The sequence below is a fragment of the Diadema setosum genome, chromosome 12 (assembly GCF_964275005.1).
Source record: "Diadema setosum chromosome 12, eeDiaSeto1, whole genome shotgun sequence".
NCBI lineage: Eukaryota > Metazoa > Echinodermata > Echinoidea > Diadematoida > Diadematidae > Diadema > Diadema setosum.
Window position 1 is genome coordinate 11,047,368 of NC_092696.1, and position 22,295 is coordinate 11,069,662.

A 22,295-nucleotide genomic window follows, 5' to 3' on the forward strand; every position below is an offset into this window, starting at 1 on the left:
CTGTCACGGTTTTATGTGCAAAAGTCATGCCTTTACAGTAATGTCGCATTTGGTCATTCAAAAGAAAAATGGAAAATAGGATCGTCATACAATTTATATCGAAACAAAGCTTTGCATTCCTCTTTAACTTTGCCTACTATTATGCCCATCTTAGCAGAAATTTGTAGAAGTTATACAAATTGGAAAAACATAATTCTTTCTCGAAGCATGAATATGTTCGTGCCTTAGAATAACGTGGCACACAGGGGGTTTCCACCATGGCACATAAAGAGTTAAACGGTAATAATGATTATGTGTTTATGTGTTAGTGTGTGTGTGTGTGTGTGTGTATGTGTGTGTGGGTTGGAAGGTGTATGATTCGATTCAACAGAGGAGACCAGAAGAACTTTCACATTTACGAGTTTGTCGCGTTGTTTTTTTCTTTGTGTGTGTGTGTGTGTGTGTGTGTGTGTGTGTGTGTGTATGGTATGACAGCTCTTTTGTCTCAGGTAGTCGTTTGCCCAATAACATGCACACTTCAACCTTGTGCTGATTTAAGGACGTTCCTCAGTTAAGGTGAAGGCCATGTCATTTTCTTCAAACTTTCCACACCGTAACTTTGACCCATCCGAAGCCCAAACATGTAAATAAAACCATAGGTTCATGTGCTTGTTGTTTTGTTTTTTTACGAGACTTTGAAGAATATGACTAATCTGCCGTCCTGTACCAGAATAATAGCGTTACAGGATCAAGACTATGTTTGGTAACAAAACCTGCAATGACAAACTTAAATCCCCATAATTCTTTCAAAACCCACGTTATTTTCTCCAAACTTGCAAGAATTGAAGAAAAAAGTACCCAAAACGAGGAGAAGGTTTAAAATTAGGGTTTACGCTCTCATTCTTGAGTAAGCAGCGCCCTCATGCGGCAGAAAACATCGACATCTCTCAAATCCTTCTCATCGACGTTTTCTGTTAGAGTGAGCTAAAGGACAATGTTCATAAAATTTATACTGTACATTCAAAACCCATGTCATTTTCACGAAACTGAACCAAATTATAGAAGGAGGCTTACTAATTCAAGAAACAGTAAGAGGTTGGGGTTCATGTGCTCGTTTTTATGCTTAGAGCGCCCCCATGCGACATATAGCATCGTAAGTCCCCTATGCAGGGATGCCCTGACAGGATGGGTTCATAAAACTTGTAGCTGTACATTCAAAAACCCATGTCTTTTTTTACAAAACTTCATCAAATTGTAGAAGAAGGGTTATACTTAATGCAGAACAATTGTAAAAATGGGGGGGGGGGGGGTTCATGTGCTCGTTTTAAAGCCGTGTCACACCAGCCTTGCGTGCGACTTGCAAAGAACAATTTTGACTACCCGGAGGTCCCCGTAGATGATCCGCACATGACAGTACCTAGCATGTATCTCAAAAGTAGTCGCCCGGAGGTGCGCACGAATTTTTTTTTTTTACCCGCAACCGCGTTTAGGCCCTGTCACACCTTTCCGGGCAAGCTACTCGGGCTTGTTACGTGTAGGGATTTTCTAGCATACCGGACATTCCTGAGGGCGGAAAAGGATTTGAGCGTGTAAGCGCATGTGTCTTACTTGCTGGACGCGTTATACTTGCGAGTATACTGTGTGACCTTTGTACCAGTCGCGTGGGGGCTGACAACTCGGTGAAGGAATTCCTCTAATGGAATGGCTGAAATCCCACAGAATTCCATTATCTTGGCTGCATACGGGACTGCGAAGTACCTGCGCGGGAATTGCCTGGGAAGTACTGCCGCTAAGGGTCTCCTACTGGCGTTCTGCGTGGACCTCTACGGGCATTCCCGCGACTCACCCGGAAAAAGTTTTGGTCATGCTCAAAACTTGGCTGCGGTTAAATCGGACTTGCGTGAGCACCTCCGGGCAACTACGCGCTAGATACTGTCAGGTGCGGACCAACTGCGGAGAGCTCCGGGGAGTAAATTTGTTTCCCCGCAAGTCAAGCCGCAGAAGTTCCCCCGTACGGTATGACGAGGCATGAATGAAAATTGCAAACATTCTTGTTCGCCCGCTGAAAATCTTCTACGTGCTGGAAACTTCCTCCTCGCAACAAGCCCGCGTAGTGGTGTGACACGGCCTTTAGTGCTATAGCAGAGCCTCCTTGTGACAGTAATCATCGCACGACCCCCAAATCCAATCAGGAACCAAAGGAACCAAAGGAACCCTGCTAGGATACATGAATCACATGCGGTTCACTCAAAACCCGATTTTTTTTTTCTCAAAAAACAACGAAAAGCGTGTCACAATTGCAGTGATATGATTAAAAGATATTCAGAAAGGAAGGTCCATGTGCGTTTTAGTTTTTATTTCCCTTACACAAAAATAATGATATTATGTGGACGCAAGCTTGGAAACTCCACATTGACACGCTTGTTTGTTTGTTTGTTTTACCCACTTGCTGTAACCATGTGCAGAAAGTGATAATGGAGGAAGAAGAATAAATAATGGAAATGGGAATTTTGTGCAAATGTGAAGTCAGATGTCCTTCCCTATCAAAGCATAAGCTAGGCTACTGTCACACATATCTCCTATCACATCTAGGCCCCATTTCAGAAAGAGAAAGAAAACAGTTGATACGATGGCAACTCTTGGTGGAACGACAATTGTAATAGTATAACGACACGAATCTAGCTTCTTGATTGGTTGTTTCTTTCGGAAGCTGCTATTCCATCAAGGGTACCGTTGTCATCCTCTTTTATGAAATAAGGCTCTGCTGACATCAAATAAACAAAAGGGAACAACAGATTTACATAACAAAAGAGTACCTTTTTCTTTTCTTTTTTTTTTAGAGGAGGTAAAAAGCTCTGAGAAACAATAATCTACTTGAAATCTTTCATAACACCTTTAAACTGAAAAAGTTGTAGATAATGTTTACCCATTGTAAAGAACAAAAGCAATGGCATTCACTCCAGGGATTTCAAATACATCCGTCTCCTCCCCATCTGGGTCAATTGACATCTGAATGAGGCTGGTAAAATACATCATGTAAAGAGTCCTTGTTGACTGCATTATAGCGAGTGTTCGTCTGACTAGAAACGAGATAAGAAAAAGTGGCCAAGAAAAAGTGATATAACATTTTGATTATACAATGGTCTAATTCGCGACCGTGCTGGTTTTTTTTTTTATAGTTTTTTCAAGTATTGATCATATTACATAAAAACACACTCATTATTTTGGCAAAATGGGACGTAAAATCAGCACATCAATATATATCTTAGATTACATAGACAATAGCCTGAAAGGAAGGCAAAGGAGTGTTGATTTCCGTTATTCAACATTGATGAAAAAACAGCACCATTATCTAACAGATTAATGGTAGAATAGTAAAATGTAGTATTGGGGATGGAACAAAGAATGTCTGTAGTGAGAAAATAGTAAAGAGAGACGATAGACTGAAGAATTAAATAGAAACACATCATTTGTAAAATATTTTTTGCTTAAAGCGATTGATAGGGAAACCAGGGTATTCATTATCGTGGCGTTGTGTTAACTCTTTATGTGCCATGGTGTAAACACCCTGTGTACCACATTAATCTGAGACACAAAAGTAGTCCTGCCTTGGGAAAACATTCTCTTTTTTTTTCTCTCTCTCTCCCCCCCCCCCCCTCTTCAAATCAGTGTAACTTTAGCAGATTTGTTATTACCCTCGACGTGTAGTGAGCAGAGCTGTATACAGCAAATGTCTAGCTTTACTTTGATGTTAGTTGCACTGAAAATCTATGGTTATTTTCTTTCAAAAGAATGGTTGTAGCTGCATTGTTGTAGAAGCATTACATTTCGCACATAAAATGTTGACAGAAACTAGGGATTTAATTTCAAATCCAGTAAAGGACACTGGTTGATATGTAATCACTAAATAAAATTCAAGATACGTGTGACAGGAACTGACCCGCGAGATGAAAGATGAAGCAGCGCTTTGGTGTAGAGGGGCATGGGTTTAGAGTGCAGTGAGTTCAGGTTAGAGTGTATGTGCTCATCAAGTGTCGGTGGTTGGTTGAATGCCTTGTATATTAATGGGGTAGAACCCAAAATATAAAAATCATTGTTGTTGCTTGAAACGTTTAGTGATTAAGACAATCTCAAGCGTCGACTGATCCTCATACATTGTCATGTTTGATGTGATATGTTTGTCTCCAACTTGGCATTAACAGAAAGGAAAGAAAGCTGGGGAAGGAAAGAGAGAGTATCTTCCGGTTTTTAAAATGAAAATTATAGCGAATGCTTGAGGGTTACGAGAGCATTTTGGGATGAATGCATCTTGGAAAATAATTGATAATATATTAATATGCTTCAGAAAAAGAAAAAAAAACAGACTGCTTTGTATAAAGTTCGTGTACTTCTATGGTTGTTAAACTGTTTGCATGATTATTTGTATGTCCTTGAGAGACAGAATCTGTGCCAATTTGAATGCACTCATTTGAATCGTAAACAGTGATGATTTCAGTGTGGAAGAAAGACACTGTTTGGGATAGAAGATTCCATTGGATTGGTGGATAATTAGAGACAAAGGGATAACAGTAGGGGAAAAAAGGACCTATTGAAAAACAGTGTTGAGAATAATCTATTCTCTTATAAGAGTAGCATTAGATCCCATTACACAAGTGAGAGTAATATTCATTTACGTCGATTTGCAGAGCAATATATAAATCTGTGCACAAAAAAAAAAGAAAGAAAACAATCAAACAAACAAACTCGATACAAAAGAAATGTACTTTGGGCATGTGCGGTTCTCATTAATGGAAGATGAAATTCATCGGATTGTCGCGTGGAATAGTTATGTACATGGCTGTTTCGATGAAATGAGGAAATAAGTAGGCCAAACAAATATTGTGACCATGGCAATGACTAGATTTTTGACTTGATTGATTGCATTGATTGATAATGTGTCTGCTTTAGGAAGATTTTTTTTTTTTGAAGACTGTAAAGATGGGGTTGTAGAAAAGGTTCGGATTATAGCAGTTGATGATATCTATTTATCACATGACCAATGTAATGTGTTGGGATTTTGGAAAGGATTGAATGTCATCAGAGAGAGAATACTTATTGATAACACGTTATTTCATTCGGTGATTACATAAGAATCATTTGCAAGATTTTGTACATTGTACCCTCAAGACACGGAAAAAAACACTCATGTTTTACTTTAGTTGTACTCACAACTTATATTCATCAAAGATACATCAATACAATGAATGTTTGATCATTAATGCTGATGAAAGGATATGTAATATGACTATTCTATGTTTCGTAATATTGTCTTGGATGGATGTTGTAAACACAAAACTGTATGATTTGGGTGGAAACTTAATAAGATATTAAATGAAATGAAAATTTTAAACTTAACTTAACCGCCTCCCCTAAACACAAAACTGTATGATTTGGGTGGAAACTTAATAAGATATCAAATGAAATGAAATGAAATGAAAAATTTAAACTTAACTTAACCGCCTCCCCTCCCCTCCCCAGCACACACAAACACACTCGCACACACTCATTCCCAGTCAAATTGGCCCTTAGGTTTCACCCAATCCAAAGTGGACAATGATGTTAGGCGTATACAAATTTGATCATCCTTGCACTGAATAATACCTACCAAGTTTGGTGAAAATGTGACCATACACTTTCAAGAAAACCAGAAAAGCATACATATTGACCAAAACTGCAAGTGCGCATATATGTGACCGTGCACCTCAAAACGAACATAAAGTCGCACACACTGATTTTGCGTGAGGACTGAAAATAAGTGAAATGGGTCAACCTAGCCGAACTTGACTTTTTCATATTTTCTGAAGAGCGGGTCTTCTTCTACACTATGCTAAAATTTGGTATCATAAAACGGGCAGGAAAGTGTGTTTTTTTTAGCAGTTTATCTCGAACATTTTTGGTAGAATAGTGTGATTAGGTGTGTCTTTAGAGTCCCTTTTTCATTTCTGAAAAACCATGTCCACACTCTTCACTTTCAACTCTAATATCTTTTGAAAGGATAGTGCTACTACTTTGAAAGTTGGCATTAGTTATGGACAGAATGTGTTAATGAGGCATGCTTAATTTCACTTTAATCTGATAATCCCTTCATTGTTACTCTTGTGGTTCACTTCCTGTTTTTTTTTTCCATTCATCGCACAGCCAGCACGGTTTGGTAAAAATTAAGCGCTTGAATAGGCACTGTACTTCAGAGCCTCTTTTCTCAGTTCACACTTTTCCTGAGTTTGTGCTTTCTTTCCAATATTTAGATAGGTTAGGCCCCCCTAAGAGAGTCCATTTGATTTGAGTTATACATCATTTTAAAGCTTAAAGTCTGCTCTTTCAGAATATGGTCTTATATATATCTTAACTATTATATATGTCTTAACTAAATATTTATGTCTGGCGACTTTTTGTTTGTTTGGAGGTGCAGGGTCACACATATATATATATATATATATATATATATATATATATATATATATATATATATATACATATATGTATATGTGTGTGTGTGTGTGTGTGTGTGTGTGTGTGTGTATACCTTTAAACCACATTGTTCTGGTATATCCTATACATGAGATATCAGTGACTTCATCTGGGTGTCTTATACGTCTTCAAACTTTGATTTTTTAATACTTGTGTTACGTGATTTCATATCCATATGTTTGGACTTTGACTGCTGCTAATGCTGATCTTGTTATCCGGTCAAAATATGTTGAAATAAATAAAATGAGAATCAAAAGGGGCCTGAGCTTTCGATCTTAGCAGAATCTTCGTCAGAGGCAAAATGACGAACAGGTAGGGAAAGCAATCACATAAGGACTGCACACAACAAGAACAGTCAGGGGCAGACTGGGTACATAGAACAAAGAACATAAAGGAGAGGGTGGAAGGTCACGGGAAAGGAGCCCAAAAGCTAAAGGGAGGGGGATTAGAGCAGGAGGGCAGACAAAAGACAGAGGAGGCTTGTAAATAAATAATGAATACATAACACATCCCTTCGGATTCTAGAGAAAGGGACCTTTAAACATTCTTTATACTGAGTCGGATATGAATGATCTCAGTATCTCATTCGAACTTTTCGTATCTCTCCCCCCCCCCTCTCTCTCTCTCTCTCTTTCCCTCCCTCTCCCCCCGTGCACTTGTGTGTGTGTGTGTGCGGACGTTTGTTCTCGCATTTGAGCATTAAAAAAAGACGGTTAAATACTGTACTCTACTTACACTCGTTGGTGATAACTCGCACTGGAGCTCTCTCGCCCTCCTGAATGTGGGAGCGCCAAACACCAGAGTTGCTAGACCAATAAAGCTTCCTGTATGTTGTGTCATACGCTACGTCGAAGGGTTCTTCAGTCACAGTGCTGAACACGGTGAACTTGAGACTTTCAATATCGGCCATAAGAATCCGCATGTTGTTGTAGTCGGTAACGAAGATCAGCGGAACAGCTATTGGAGTAATTAAGCCAATTGACACTGACGTTGATATGTGGTATACATAGCATGCACAAAAGGAGACCAATCATTTTCTCGATCAATCTTTATTTAATAGCTTTATTACAATCAACTTTCGGTTTCCTTGAAATGTCATGAGTTCACTAAGAGTAAGTTGGGGGTTTTTTTATTACTTTTATCACTAACAGAATGACGCCTTGACTGAGCCCTAGATGCATTCTTACTTTTTGTGGCGGCTTATAATATGTGACAAGTAAAATGCTGAAAGGACGCCGATATGCTTGCTAAACATGTTTTTGAGTTACCAGCATTCAGTGCTTTGCTTGCTTTTCTTCAGCAAATTATTTTGTTAATGATATTCAATTCAATTCAATTTAATTCATTCAGTACTATCCAAAGCCAACTTTCAATGCAGGAGCAACAACCTTTTTCAAGTCATTAGAGTTGAAAGTACAGAGTGTGTAAAGGGTTTTTATAAACTGACAAGGGAACTCGACAAGAGACACCTAATAACACTATTTTACCATGTCCACGAAAAAGGGATCTAGAAAACTGCTAAAAACACAGTATCCCATTTATTCTACAATCCAAAAACTTTAGAATAATGTAGAAGAACTGATCTTTAAAAAAAACAAAACAAAGAAAGACTAGGTTGCCTCGTTTCACCTATTTTGAATCCTCACCTACAATCAAGGCGTACGACTTTTTGTTGATTTTGTGACTCTGGAAGAGCATATCCGAAGCTTTAAAAGTATGTTTAACTCAATTGAAATGGACTCTCCTAACCTATCTAAATATTTGGAAAAAAAAGTACACACTCTGGAAAAGTGTGAGCTGAAAAATAGGCTCTGAAGTATAGAGTCTATTCTATTCTTAATGACATATTGTTAGCAAAACATGCCAGCTGTGGGATGAATGGAACAAAAAAGGATGTTAACCACTGAAGAAATAACAATGAAGAGGTTATAAGATTCAGCTAAAATTGAATCTTCGACATAAAAACATTCTGTTCACGATTAAAGTAAAATTTCAAAGCAGTAGAATTATCCTTTCAAAAAATATAACAATTGAAAGTGAAGAGTGAAAAAGGATTTTCAAGAAATCAAAAGGGACCTTTAAGACATACCTGATAGAGGTACTCTATAAAACATATTAAGGGATGTAGAAAAACTGCTAAAAACGCCTTTTCCATTCATTTTGCTATCCCAGACTTAAGAATAAAGTAGGGGGAGATCAGCTCTTTCAGAAAAGGGGACCCTAAAAGAGACACATAATCCCACTATAGAAGTATAGAAAAAGTGCTAAAAACACAGTAGGCCATTCTTTTTATGATCCCAACTTTAGAAAAATATAGAAGAACAGCTCTTTCGGAAAATGTGAAAAACTCCAAATTGACTTGGTTGACCCATTTAACCTGTATTGAGTGCTCACATGAAATCCTGACCTAGGAGTATTTGTTGGTTTTGTCATGCATGACCACATGATACAACCGGTAATAGTCTTTACTCTGTCTGCATCATCTTTAATAGATACGAAGGTTATGTATAATTAATGTCCTTAGTCTAACGGCTAATAAACTGTTCTTACGAAAAAAAAAAAACATATGCAAATATGTTCTTCTCTCTCTCTCTCTCTCTCTCCCTCTCTCTCTCTCTCTCCCTCTCTGTTAGGGTGTTTCCTATATCGCCCAAACCGATTGATAAATGGCCAAACGCCACAGTACAATGAAAGCGTTTTTAGCGATTTCGTTCATCTCACATATAGCTTTCATTTTATGCGGTGATTGACAAGCAAGTGGTGCTCCCTTTTGAATTTGTGTGTAAATTCTAAGTTTCTTTCACCCTTTTTTTTTGTGTGCAAAATGCATGCAATCTTACAATAATGTAGTTGCTGGTCATTTTAAAGAAAAGCAAAAACAGATTTGTCATTATAATTTATATCAAAACAAACCTTGGCTTTTCCTCTACAACTTTGGTTGCTGTGTGTTCAGCTAAACAGAAATCTAAAAAAAAAAAAAAAAAAGTTAATATATTTGAAAAACAGAATAGTTTCCAAAAGCAACTTTGGTGCCTCAGAATAATGTGGCACACATGGGGTTTCCACCATGGCGCATAATGAGTGAAGGGTAGTGTTAGGGTACCGTGTTTATGCTCAGTAAAAATGTTAAGGCTGACTCCTGTACACATACATACATAATTGAGAGGAATGCTCGGCATGTTCAAATTTTATGTGGCTTAACTGATTCAATTCATGGTTAAACCGGACGTTTCCTAACCATCGCATCGCTGCCTTTAGACTGCTTGATGATTCCTGATTGACACTTTTACACTATACCGCAATGTATACCGTTCATCAAGTATGTGGAGAGCGATATTTACAGACTGTATAAATATTTTGCCGAAGGTTCAGTGTCATTTCAATCACTTTTACTATTTCATTCAGGTCGGGACCGCTTTGTAGTGTACATGTGACCCGGCTGCACCACAAAACCAGCAAAACCTCGCCAAGCTTTAAAATAATGTATAAGTCAAAACAAATGGCTCTTCCTAACATGTCTAATGGAAAGAAATTGCACATCATGGAAAAGTCTTTACTGAGAAAAGGTGATTGAAGCTTATGGTGTTTTCAAGTGTTTATGCTCACCAAGTTTAACATTGTGCAATGAATTGGACAAAAAAAAAATGCAAAACTCTGTATTAACCACAATTAATAGGTTATGAAATTACGCTTAAATTTTCAACACCTATGAAACACATTCTGTTTATAACCGGGGGGCCAAAGGCTAAAAACAGAGGTCGAGTTGCACTCTCTCTACAAACTAAGTAGACCATGCTTATTTTCAAGTTTTTTTTTGTAAAAAACAACATTCCACTGGTCTACCTCAAAAAATTTGTTGCGAAAGCCGCCAAATCCAAGATGGCGTCCAAGATGGCCGCCATATTTACTGAATTTGTTATTTAAATGATAGAATTCGATAGAAACATTAGATTTCAACAAATGAGATGTCATATGAAAGAGAATAAAATTATCTACAAGTTGATACCATTTTTGTGGGTTATTGTTATAAGTGGATTGAGATTTTAAGGAAAAAACACTCATTTTTGATATTTTTCTGAAAAAAGGAAAATCATGAAAATGCTTGATTCAGCATAAATCAAAGAAAGACTGAAGGATTATCTTGAAACGTTTCAAGAATTTTGTTTGACATATAATTTATATTTGGAGAAAATTAGAAGACAGTACCACTTTCGGTTCAGGAGTTATAATGTCTCAAACTTGAAAACTCACTACGTAAAAATGGCCACTTTAGTTGTGACCAAGACCTTGTTGGTCATAAAAAAGTCTGCGCGCGCCAAGACTACTACACGCACCACTGGCACTGGCGCTTGTAGCAGTGCCAGTGGTGCGCGTAGTAGTCTTGGCAAATGCAGACTTTTTCTTTGACAAACAAGGGTTTGTGCCTGCAAACTAACTTTTCATACCAAGTGGTAGCTCAGGTGATACTGATCGCTATTATTTCAAAGTAGATTGTTCTGAAGCAGATGAGATGAAGCAAAAAAAAAAAAAAAAAAAAAATTCAAATAGAGGTAATAGCTTGAAACTTGGCACCAATCTTGTAGATAGTTTCAACCGCTGAAAAAAAAAATCAAGATGACAGCCATCAAAGTTGACATAGTGTATTGCGCCAAATTAAATGTATTATTTCGATTTTGATACAATTTTGTCTGTTGCGCTATCTTAAACCGTCTTAAGTTTTTATGGACATATTTTTAAAACCAGTGATATTCTACTCTCCGAAAAAAAAAACCCAAATCGAGTGGAAGTTTTTAATTTTGATGTGAGGATTGAATAACAGAAAACGGTGAATTCAGAGTGAAATTGGAGTGACTTTTGAGTGAAAATGTTCATTTTCACTCATTTCAGAGTGACCTTAGGCAGGGCCTCACACTAACTTTTATTTTTGGTGGCCCAAAGGCAAATATCCGACCTTTTTCGTTGGCCCGATCAGGCCACCAAATTCTTCATTTCTGACATTTTGTTGGCCCGACGTGCGTTTTTGGTGGCCCTGGGCCACCGGACCACCGTTAGTGTCGAGCCCTGCCTTAGGGATCACTCGTCACTCTTCGAGTGATCCACGAGGTCACTCTAAAATGAATGAAAATGAACATTTTCACTGTCGAGAGATCCTTATGTCTAATATGGGAAAGCATCTAGACATACCAATGGCATAAGTTCAGATCAATTGTGACACTATAACCCACATGAAATCAGCCTAAAAACAATGTAAGAAAATCTGATAACAGTAAATACAGTTTCAGCATGCTTATTTGTAAATGTGAATATACAGCACGAATAATAAATTTGGACAATTTTATTCGAACAATATACTGAAAAGTAATTTCGCACAAGACATTTAAGAGCAAAATTGAGAAATTGCCGCCATGTCGGATTTGTTTTGTTTTGTTTTGTTTTGTTTTGTTTTGTTTTGTTTTTTTTTTTTTTGGGGGGGGGGGGGTTCGGATTAGAAGGGCTTTCAAAGACATCTGCGGATCAGACATTATTACACAATATACCATCATCATTCACGTTTCTACAACAGCAGAGTAACATACAAGTAAAAAAGCATATCTTTGATACAGAAGCATTTCTTTTTTTTTTATCAAAGATTGGGCCTTACCCAAACACTGGAATGAGCTCCACCCCCCCCCCCCCCCAAAAAAAGACCCTCAATATGGTTTACACTAGTACAATATCGTTCGGATGTACAGAAACATGTAATAGACAGCAATATAAGAAGATTAAAAAATATATCAAATTATAAGTTACAGTGTATAAGTTGAGATTTAACTTTTACGCAACACACTAAAGGTATTGTTTACCATTGGGAGAAATATCACATTCGATTTATATGTGCAGGTTAGTTGTATCACAAAACATTCTACCATGTAAAAAAAAAATATATAATAAAGCCTAAACCATACGGAGATAACACCATTTCTTTTCAAGAAACCATAATCATGATAACTGTTAACAATTAAAAACAACATTCTTATCAGATCTATTTAGTATATCTAACAATATTTAGCATTAATTATACTGATTTAAGTTTGTACATTAGTTATTCTATCCCTAAGTCACAGTTTAGAACTAGTTTGAGACATTATAAGTAAAGCTGGGTTTTTGTTTTACGTGCACTACTGGTAAATAATGCCTTGAATGACAACCTTGATTAATTACCGCCATCTTGAATTTTGTGTGGATACTATGTTTATCGCTAAATATTACACATTGGCAAAATTTGTGTCAAATTCCAAGCTCCTATCTCTTTTGGAAAATACTTCCTGTTCAATCTTATCTGCCTCAGAACAATCTACTATGATGAAATGCCACAGTATAGCGACACCTATATACCACTTGGCATGAAAAGTTAGTTTGCAGGTACTTGCAAGTCACTAAAATCATAACAATATTGCATGTGACCATGTAAACACATTGTATGCAAAATTTATAATGCATAAATATAATATTTTCAAGTTTTAGATTTTAACTTGTCAACAGTGTATGATATTGCCTATAATTCCAGAAATATGTATTATGTCTCAATCTCAGTAAATCTCAAGCTCAATCGCAGGTTTCAAAACAATTCTTCAGTTTTTCTTTGATATATATCAAATCATGCATTTTTACATTTCTTCTTTTTTTCAAAACAATATAAAAATATGTATTCCCTCCCCCCCCCAAAAAAAAGAGAAGCAAACAACCCCCCCCCCAATTTATCACAATACACAGCTAAAGTGGTATCAACTTTTATGAAGTTTTGCTCTCCTTCATATGACATCAAATTTGTTGCAATCCAATGTCTCTATCAAATTTTATGTTTGAAATGTTAAATTCAATAAAAATGGCGGCCCTATTGGACCGCATCTGTACTTTGGAGGTTTTTGCAACAAATCTATTGAGGTGTGCTTACGGAACATTGCTTAGTATACTTAATTATTATATGTATGATCTTGTTTATAGAGAGAGTGGAACTCGAAAAGTAAGCACGATCTTGGATTTGACCCTCTGTGACGTCTTTGGGAACAGATGCGTGCAAATATATATTATGTAGAATTGGATTTCAAGTTTGAGACATTATAACTCCTGATCCAAATACAATACTGACCCCTAATTTTCTCCAAATATTGATTATATCATGGGAAAGATGTCAATTTCTGCATGGTTTTCATAAACATTTTTAATTTTATTTGTTTTTTACTTTTTAGAGAAATATTCATGGTGCATTCTGAAAAATGTCTCCATAAAAACCTAAGATGGTTTGAAATACCATTAAAATGTTCAGAATATATAAAAACCATATAAATAGACAGCAAAACAGACAAAATTGTATCAAAATCAAAATGATACATTTACTTTGGCGCAATACACTATGTCAGCTCTGATGGCCTGCAATATTGAATTTTTTGAGTGATTGATCCAAATTTTGTTTTAAACTTTCTATAGCAAGGTTAGTGTTTGAAGCTTCTACCTCTATTTGAAAGATATTTTTTGCTTCATCTCATCTGCTTCAGAACAATCTACTTTGAAATAATAGCAATCAGCGTCACCTGAGCTACCACTTGGTATGAAAAGTTAGTTTGCAGGCACAAACCCTTGTTTGTCAAAGAAAAAGTCTGCGTTTGCCAAGACTATTACACGCACCAATGGCACTGCTACAAGCGCCAGTGCCAGTGGTGCGTGTAGTAGTCTTTGCGCGCGCAGGCTTTTTTCACGACCAACAAGGTCTTGGTCACAACTAAAGTGACCATTTTTGCGTAGTGAGTTTTCAAGTTTGAGACATTATTACTCCTGAACCAAAGATGGTACTGACCCCTAATTTTCTCCAAATATTAATTATATGTCAAACAAAATTTTTGAAACGTTTCAAGATAATCCTTCCGTCTTTCTTTGATTTATGCTGAATCAAGCATTTTTATGATTTTCCTTTTTTCAGAAAAATATCAAAAAATGAGTGTTTTTTCCTTAAAATCTCAATCCAATGATCACACTAACCCACAAAAATGGTATCAACTTGTAGATAATTTTATTCTCTTTCATATGACATCAAATTTGTTGAAGTTTGATGTTTCAATCAAATTCTATCATGCAAATAACAAATTCAGTAAATATGGCGGCCATCTTGGACGCCATCTTGGATTTGGAGGCTTTCGCAACAATTTTTTTGAGGTAGACCAGTGGAATGTAGTTTGTTACAATAAAAACTTGAAAATAAGCATGGTCTACTTAGTTTGTAGAGAGAGTGCAACTCACTCCTTAAGTAAGCGACTTTTGGGGGTTTGGCCCTCCGGTTATTAGGACCGAAGCCACCTTTGATACTGTGGCACTATGAGAGTTTTGAGAAATGAAAGTAATCAATGTGTCTATGGCCTTTTTGTATAAAAAGTTAATAATACGTCTCTCAGAAACGCATATTACACCATTCTCAATGATTATGTTCTTAAAACTATATTCCATCAGTTTTGTAAAGCCAAACTTTAGAATTACACAAGAGAAGAACATTTTCTTTGAGAAAATATAAATACTGTATGTTGACTAGGTTCAGCCATTTCGCTTTAATATCTCAGTCGTCACGTATAATCACGTTGGTCTTGTGATGCATGGTCGCATAAGTTCATTATAATATCATAACAGTAACTAAAAAAAGTAAATGAGCAACTCATTCATTAACAGATTATGGTATCAATAAAAGAAATATGCCTTATAATACTAATCTTTGATTTAAGTATTCTCATGACATGGACTTTCAGAGATCATAAGGGTCTTTAGATTCGGTAAAATTTGTTTCTCATTTTCTTTTTACAATATCTCAAACTATACAACATGTGGGACTAAAGACAATTATATTCACCTATAGGAAAATTAAAGGTTAGGGGGCCTTACGTATATTTCCTTGATTTGTTGCTGCAAGGGAAAAAGAGGAATACGTTTCGATATCCAAGAGGTCATGTGATATTTCATCAATTACAACAGGGCGAAGTGACCTACGGAGTTGCTTTTAATTAATAGACAACTGAATTGGCCTATTATTACTTATTGTAACGTTACTCTTCATGTTTTTGGGTATATAAGTCGGACTGCGACAAAATATTTGCTGGAACACTCAGTGTGATGTTTATGATTGAAATCAAAGTGCCATTTTAGTCATAATTCTTCTTTTTTTTTCAATTTTTTGGCAATGTTTCTAACCAATTCATACTTCTCTCTCTCTCTCTCTCTCTCTCTCTCTATATATATATATATATAAAACCTTGGAAGGATGAAGATAAATTGATATAATTTTGACTTGAAATATTTATAATAATCAAGTACTATAAGCGAATTTGCAAAAATGTAAATTGCAATCCGCGAAATTGCCACCTTATTATACTGCCATTATTTTTATATTATATTATATTATATATATATATATATATATATATATATATATTTATATATATATATATATGTGTATATATATATATATATATATATATATATGTGTATACAATCATATGGCTATTTCTTAAACAGATTCGATAGTAGATCGTATTTATTTGTTAGCCAGACATGACGATATAAGAACAATACCCATGTTGACCTCTTGCAAAGACATTCCTCTGTTGTGCTGTTATATTCATTGATATCTGAATAATGACTGACGCAAAACAAAACGGAAAACGAGCATAATCATGATATCACGAGAAACGAAATGACATAACATAAAATGCAACGTGGTGCAAAGAATACCTACTTTCGTTGAACAAGTTGTAAATTATTTAATGTTTTCAAAACTCATCTCACCCGTCTGGCAGTTCCACCCGTTATAACCAAGTGGACACAGACATGAGTACATGCTGACTTTGTCCTGACACATTCCTCCGTTCTGACAGGGGTTGCTATCACATTCATCGATATCTGAAGAATGACCAGCACAAAAGAAAAACAAAACAAAGGGCAAACATCATAATAATAAAATGAAAAGATATTCAATTTCGTTTAACAGGTTCGGTGTAGGTCATTGTAGGTTATTTGCTATTTTGCGAATCTCAACTCACCCGTTTCGCAGGTCAACCCATTATAACCAGGTGGACACACGCACGAGTGCATGTTGACTTCATCTTGACACGTTCCTCCGTTCTGACACGGATTGCTGTCACACTCATCGATATCTAAGAAATAAGTAAATAATAATCGAAACAAACAGATGTTGAAATAGCAGTAAAAACAAATAATGTAAATTTGCTTAAATGTAACTTCCTAACTACAGAATTGCCCAAGTATGTATAACGCAAATCCTAGAAAATAGATTGTTATTTATCTGCTACTTTACGAATCTCAAACTCACCCGTCTGACACGTCAACCCGTTGTAACCCGGTAAACACAGGCATGAAAACGTGTTGACGGCGTCATGGCACAATCCTCCATTCTGACACGGATTGCTGTTACACTCGTTGATATCTGAAGAATGTTCGACACAAAAGAAAAACAAAATAGAGAGCAAACATCACAATAATAAATGCCATGACATGAAATGCAATGTGTTGCAAAGAATGACCCAATTTGCTTAACAGGTCGTAAGTTATTTGCTATTTTCCAAAACTCGACTCACCAGTCAGGCACTTTGACCCGTTATAACCCGGTAGACACTGACATGAGTACATGTTAACTGCGTCCGTACAAGTTCCTCCGTTTTGACATGGATCGCTATCACACTCATTGATATCTGTAAAGTAAATGAATAAAAGGGTTGTACAATTCAATTCAGTTCAATTCAATTCAATTAATTAATTTTCATTCTTCTCTTTTTTCCAACAGAACACAATACAGTATAAATTAGGAATTTTATCACAAAGGTATGCATACAAGTTTGCAAATGATATAAAATTATACAAATACAGTTTTATATAATGCATGCATACTTGCAAAAATAACACAAGATTATGTTTCAGTTGAGGAAAAAAAAATTAAGAGGTCCTCTAAAAAGCTAGCTTGTAGATTGTGACCCAGTCAAAGGTAAAATCCTCCATTAAAAGTATGTTACGAGAAATTAAATGCAGGTTGAAACTACAGTGGCATTAGAATGAGAAACATGATGCACATGAGCGTGGGAGCAGAAAAAATGGTAATGAAACTTGTATAATTCTATTCTATGAAACACTACAACCATCTGAACACAGACATGAGTACATTTTGACTTCGACCGTACAAGTTCCACTGTTATGACATTGATTGCTGTCACACTCATCTATTACCTTTATAGTGATAATAAGATGAAGTGAATTTGAATAAGAATTGCGATAAGAAAACAAATGCAAATGGAACCGAAAGCAGAAAGAATTGTGATGAATTAATAAGGTAATCATCAGTACAATTCTACTACGTGAAGTACTGAATTTCAAAAAACCTTCCAACTCAATGTCTCCTCACCCTCACCTTTTCGAAGGAAAGGGAGTTAAGTTCCAATTACTTTATGAGAGTGAAAATGCATTCTCAACTTAAGACCAAGTTGCCATCATTATTATTGAAATATCGAAAACAAAATCATGTTTAGATACAACGCGTTTTCCAAGAGTGCTCAATACAAGCTAAAAACGGGAAAGGTACCGTGTTAATAAAGATGTGTAAATTGGTGTTGAAGCAAATCATTTCTTCTTTTTTTTTTTTTTTTTGGTGATGAAAGGCACAATGGATTGTATTAGTGGTAAATACCTCAACTACCGAGTGTAAACGAATGTATACATGTATATACGTCAGCGAGAAATTATTGATTGGCGATGTCTGCGATTGATTATTGACTGGTAATACACTGGCTGTAAGTTAAACAGTACATGACAGAGGAAAATGTCTTCAGTGTCAAATTCCTATGGCACGTAGAAGCCCAAATTGCTATAAAGTAACTAAAATATTGGGAGCATATTGAATCCAAAAATTACGAATATTTATGAGACATGGTAAGTACAGACTATATCAAAGGTACCAGGTCGGTGAGGTTGTGTGTACGGGAATTGACCCCAGAAAACAAAAACAAAAACAAGAACATGTATGTCTAGACAATATGTACAATTTTACACTCTTTGTTTGTTTGTCTGTTTGTTTGTTTGATCTTATTTTCTTTCTCAAAATGTCATACAGAGATTACGTTATTTTCTTTTCATATATGTTACAGAAAACGTCAATATACGGATTACAATGTACATGATGAAAGAAAAAAATAAGAATTAATTTCTTCAAAAAATGTAAATCCTATTCTTTACCAAAACAAATTGTGACCCTGCACCACAAAACCAACAAAAAGTCGCCAGACATGGATTTTTAGTTAAGGGCAGATTCTGAAAGGGCAGACTCAAAGCTTTAAAATGATGTATAGCTCTATACAAATATACTCCCTTATCCTATCTCAATACTGGAAAAGAAAGCACGTACGTACTCTTGAAAAGTGTGAACCGAGAAAAGAGGCTCCGAATGCAGTGTCTAGTCAATCTTTACCAATTCGTTCTAGCTGTGCAATGAAACGGCCAAAAAACATTGTGTAAACCACTAGAGCAAAAACGATGAAGGGATTATGAGATTAAGCCGAAATTAAGCATGCTTTATTAACACATAATGTCCGTGATTAATGCAAACTTTCAAGGCAGCAGCTTTATCTTTTCAAAACTTATTAGGGTTTAAAGTGAAGAATGTGCAAATTATTTTCAAGAAATGAAAAGGGGCCTGTAAAACATACCTGATCACACTTTTTTCCCAAAAGAGTGGTTGTAGAAAAACTGCTGAAAACACACTTTTCCATTCGTGTTATGATCCCAAACCAAGGAATAATGTAGAAGAAGGATAGCTCTTTCAGAAAACATGAAAAACTGATGATTGACCAGGTTGACCCTTTTCACCTTTTTTGAGTCCTCACGTGAAATCAAGGCGTGCGACTTTTTGTTCGTTTTGTGATGCACGGTTAAAATAGTTAGTAAATAATCAACGAAGAAATTATGCAGAATGACAACTGGTACTAAAGGCGGTTGTTTAAAATCCGTGGTGGTCAAGGAACCCACCTACGGGAGAGGGAGTTTTAGTAATAGGGCGAGGCATAGGAGCATAAAAGTTATCTGCTTAAGCAGAATGGGGAAAACAAACTGAACTTGTATAATGTATTAGCTTTTATAACTGTAGTGCATGATTTGATTCGCTTCGTTCCTAATCCCAACTCACCTGTTTGGCAATTTGTCCCGTTATAACCAGGTGGGCACTGGCACGAGTACATGTTGACTGCATCCTGGCAGTTTCCGCCGTTCTGACATGGATTGCTGTCACACTCATCGATGTCTGTATGGTGAAATGATACGGGTTCACGTCACGAAACCGACACCCACGAGTCATACAGCCCACGAGTCATACAGCTCACAAGTCATACAGCCCATGAGTTCGACACTAAGCTAACAAGGCCCACGAGACCGACACATTACGCGCCGTATTGTATCTGTCGAACTCGCGGGCTGTTTTTACCTATATATTATAGTGTCGAACTCATGGGCTTTTGCCTAGTGTCGAACTCATGGGGTGTATGACTCGTGAGCTGTATGACTCATGGACCTATTTTCAATGTCGAACTCGTGGACTGTATGACTCGTGGGTGTCGGTCGAGTGGGATGACCCCCAATAATACTTGAAATACAAATAGAACCATAACAAGAAGCAGAAATCAAAGACATTTCAAAGCAGACCTAACTTTTACAAGTAAAAAATTTTACAATACATTTTTAGTATAGCTTTGAATTTCAAAATTCAAGTTACACTTTAAACTTAAAAGCAAATGGCCTTCATAATGATACAAATATTGATAATTTTCGGTTTTATACATATAAGGCAATATGAGACATGCTAAATGGAAACTACCAACAAACCAATGAAAAAAAGGTAACATGTTGATGAGGTTAATAACAATAAGTCGTATTTGTGCTAAATAGGTATATATGGACGTTTATAATTTATATTCTTCTATTTTGTTATTTTTTTTTTCATTATAAGGAAATAAACACATGACCAGAGTAAAAAATCATTAACTGGAAACACACAGGCAATGTCTTTGGGTTTTGTGTGTTTGTGTGTGTGTGTTTTTTTTTTTTTTATTTGATTTGATTTATTTCTGCTTATGATTCCGTTACATCAGATATGATTATGTACACGTCATTTATGACAAACAGTATATCCACACATAATTCTTAGTACAATTATACAAGACAAATACAAACAGCTTAGGGAACTTAAACTGAAGGGTCTCCAATATAAGCCGAGGCTTGACGTTATGGAGACTATGCTGAGCTACTCTGAATAGAATATAGGGGATAGAGAGAGAGGGAGAGAAAGGGAAGGGCAGGGGGAAAAGGGAAAAGGGAGAAAAGGGAAAATTACAGAGTGTATGTGTACCACTCCAACTACTTTACAATGATAGTAATGGTAATAAATATAATATAATAATGATAATTATTTTAACTAACTCATTCAGTTGCCTTTGCAGCAGTAACGATCGAATATGCACCATGAAAATAGTAATGTGTAAATACAAAGCATTCTATACATAAGGTCATCTGTCATGAAATAAAATATAACGTGCTTATTTCATGTACGCCTATTTTATGTTTAAAAAGAAAAACCAAAGCGTATGCAACAGCAAGAACGATACGAACTGTGCAAATAAAGGAGTACATGAAAGAGGCGAATTTCAGTCGGTGTCAAATTTCTTGGAATGTCGGAGCCAAAGTGGCTAAATTATAGAAACTCAAAAAGAACACACTTGATAAATGAATATCAATAAGCACACTTAAGATAAACAATACAAAGGTACCAAGTTCGTGAGGCTGTGTATAAGGATCTCTCTCTCTCTCTCTCTCTTTTTTTTTTTTTTTTACTTTTTGATAATCCGCGACAAGATATTGGCCAGACAACGTGCCATTCCGTTTTATATTTCACGTTCACTTCTTGTTCGATGAGAATCGTTGAAAACTTAGTTATTTCCAGGAAATAGAGGTCTACTAATGATAAAAAAAGACTTTCAGTGTGTGTCGAAAATACCGAACCAAACACACACATACACACACACACACAAATACAGATTTACGAAAATGTCTTAGAATCATTGACATTTTTCATGTATTATAACTTGACTCCAATGAGAGAAATTAAAGTTACGGACAATTCCAAAATATTTTTTGCCGTTGTAAGTTCCAGTGACTTTGTTGTCCAAGTTGAGGTAACATGTCTCAACTTGCACAATATTGAGAAAAGTGCATCCCCCTGATATTTTGAGGAACATTGCGAAAGAGCAAACGAATAGCTAAGTGTCAATATTATTCAATGTAGGACCCCCTATTTCCTTGGCAGCGAAGACCATTTTTTAATCCTAACCCACCCAAATTGATCCGGGTTTTGTTTTGTTTTGTTTTACTTTAGATAATTTTTGCCTTACCATAAAAGGAAACAAATAGTGTGTGGGAATACTTTTTGTTCATTCGTGACCTGAATTGAAGGTATAATGCCCAAACAATTTCTTAGCAGCCGTTGTCAGTATTCACTCATGGTATATAGAACCGATCATTAAAATGTTAAAAATTACTACAATTCAGTCTGGAATAGACGTTATCTTTAATTTTCTCCTTATACCTGGAAAGCATGCAATATGTTGCTGAATGCCGAGAATGTTTTCAGGTGGAGGAATCTCGTGTGGAAAGGTTTCTATGACCTCTCCATTCTCTCCGATGATATTCCTACAAGGGTTCTTCATGGTGAGATCCAAGACGTCTGATATCGGAACTAGCTT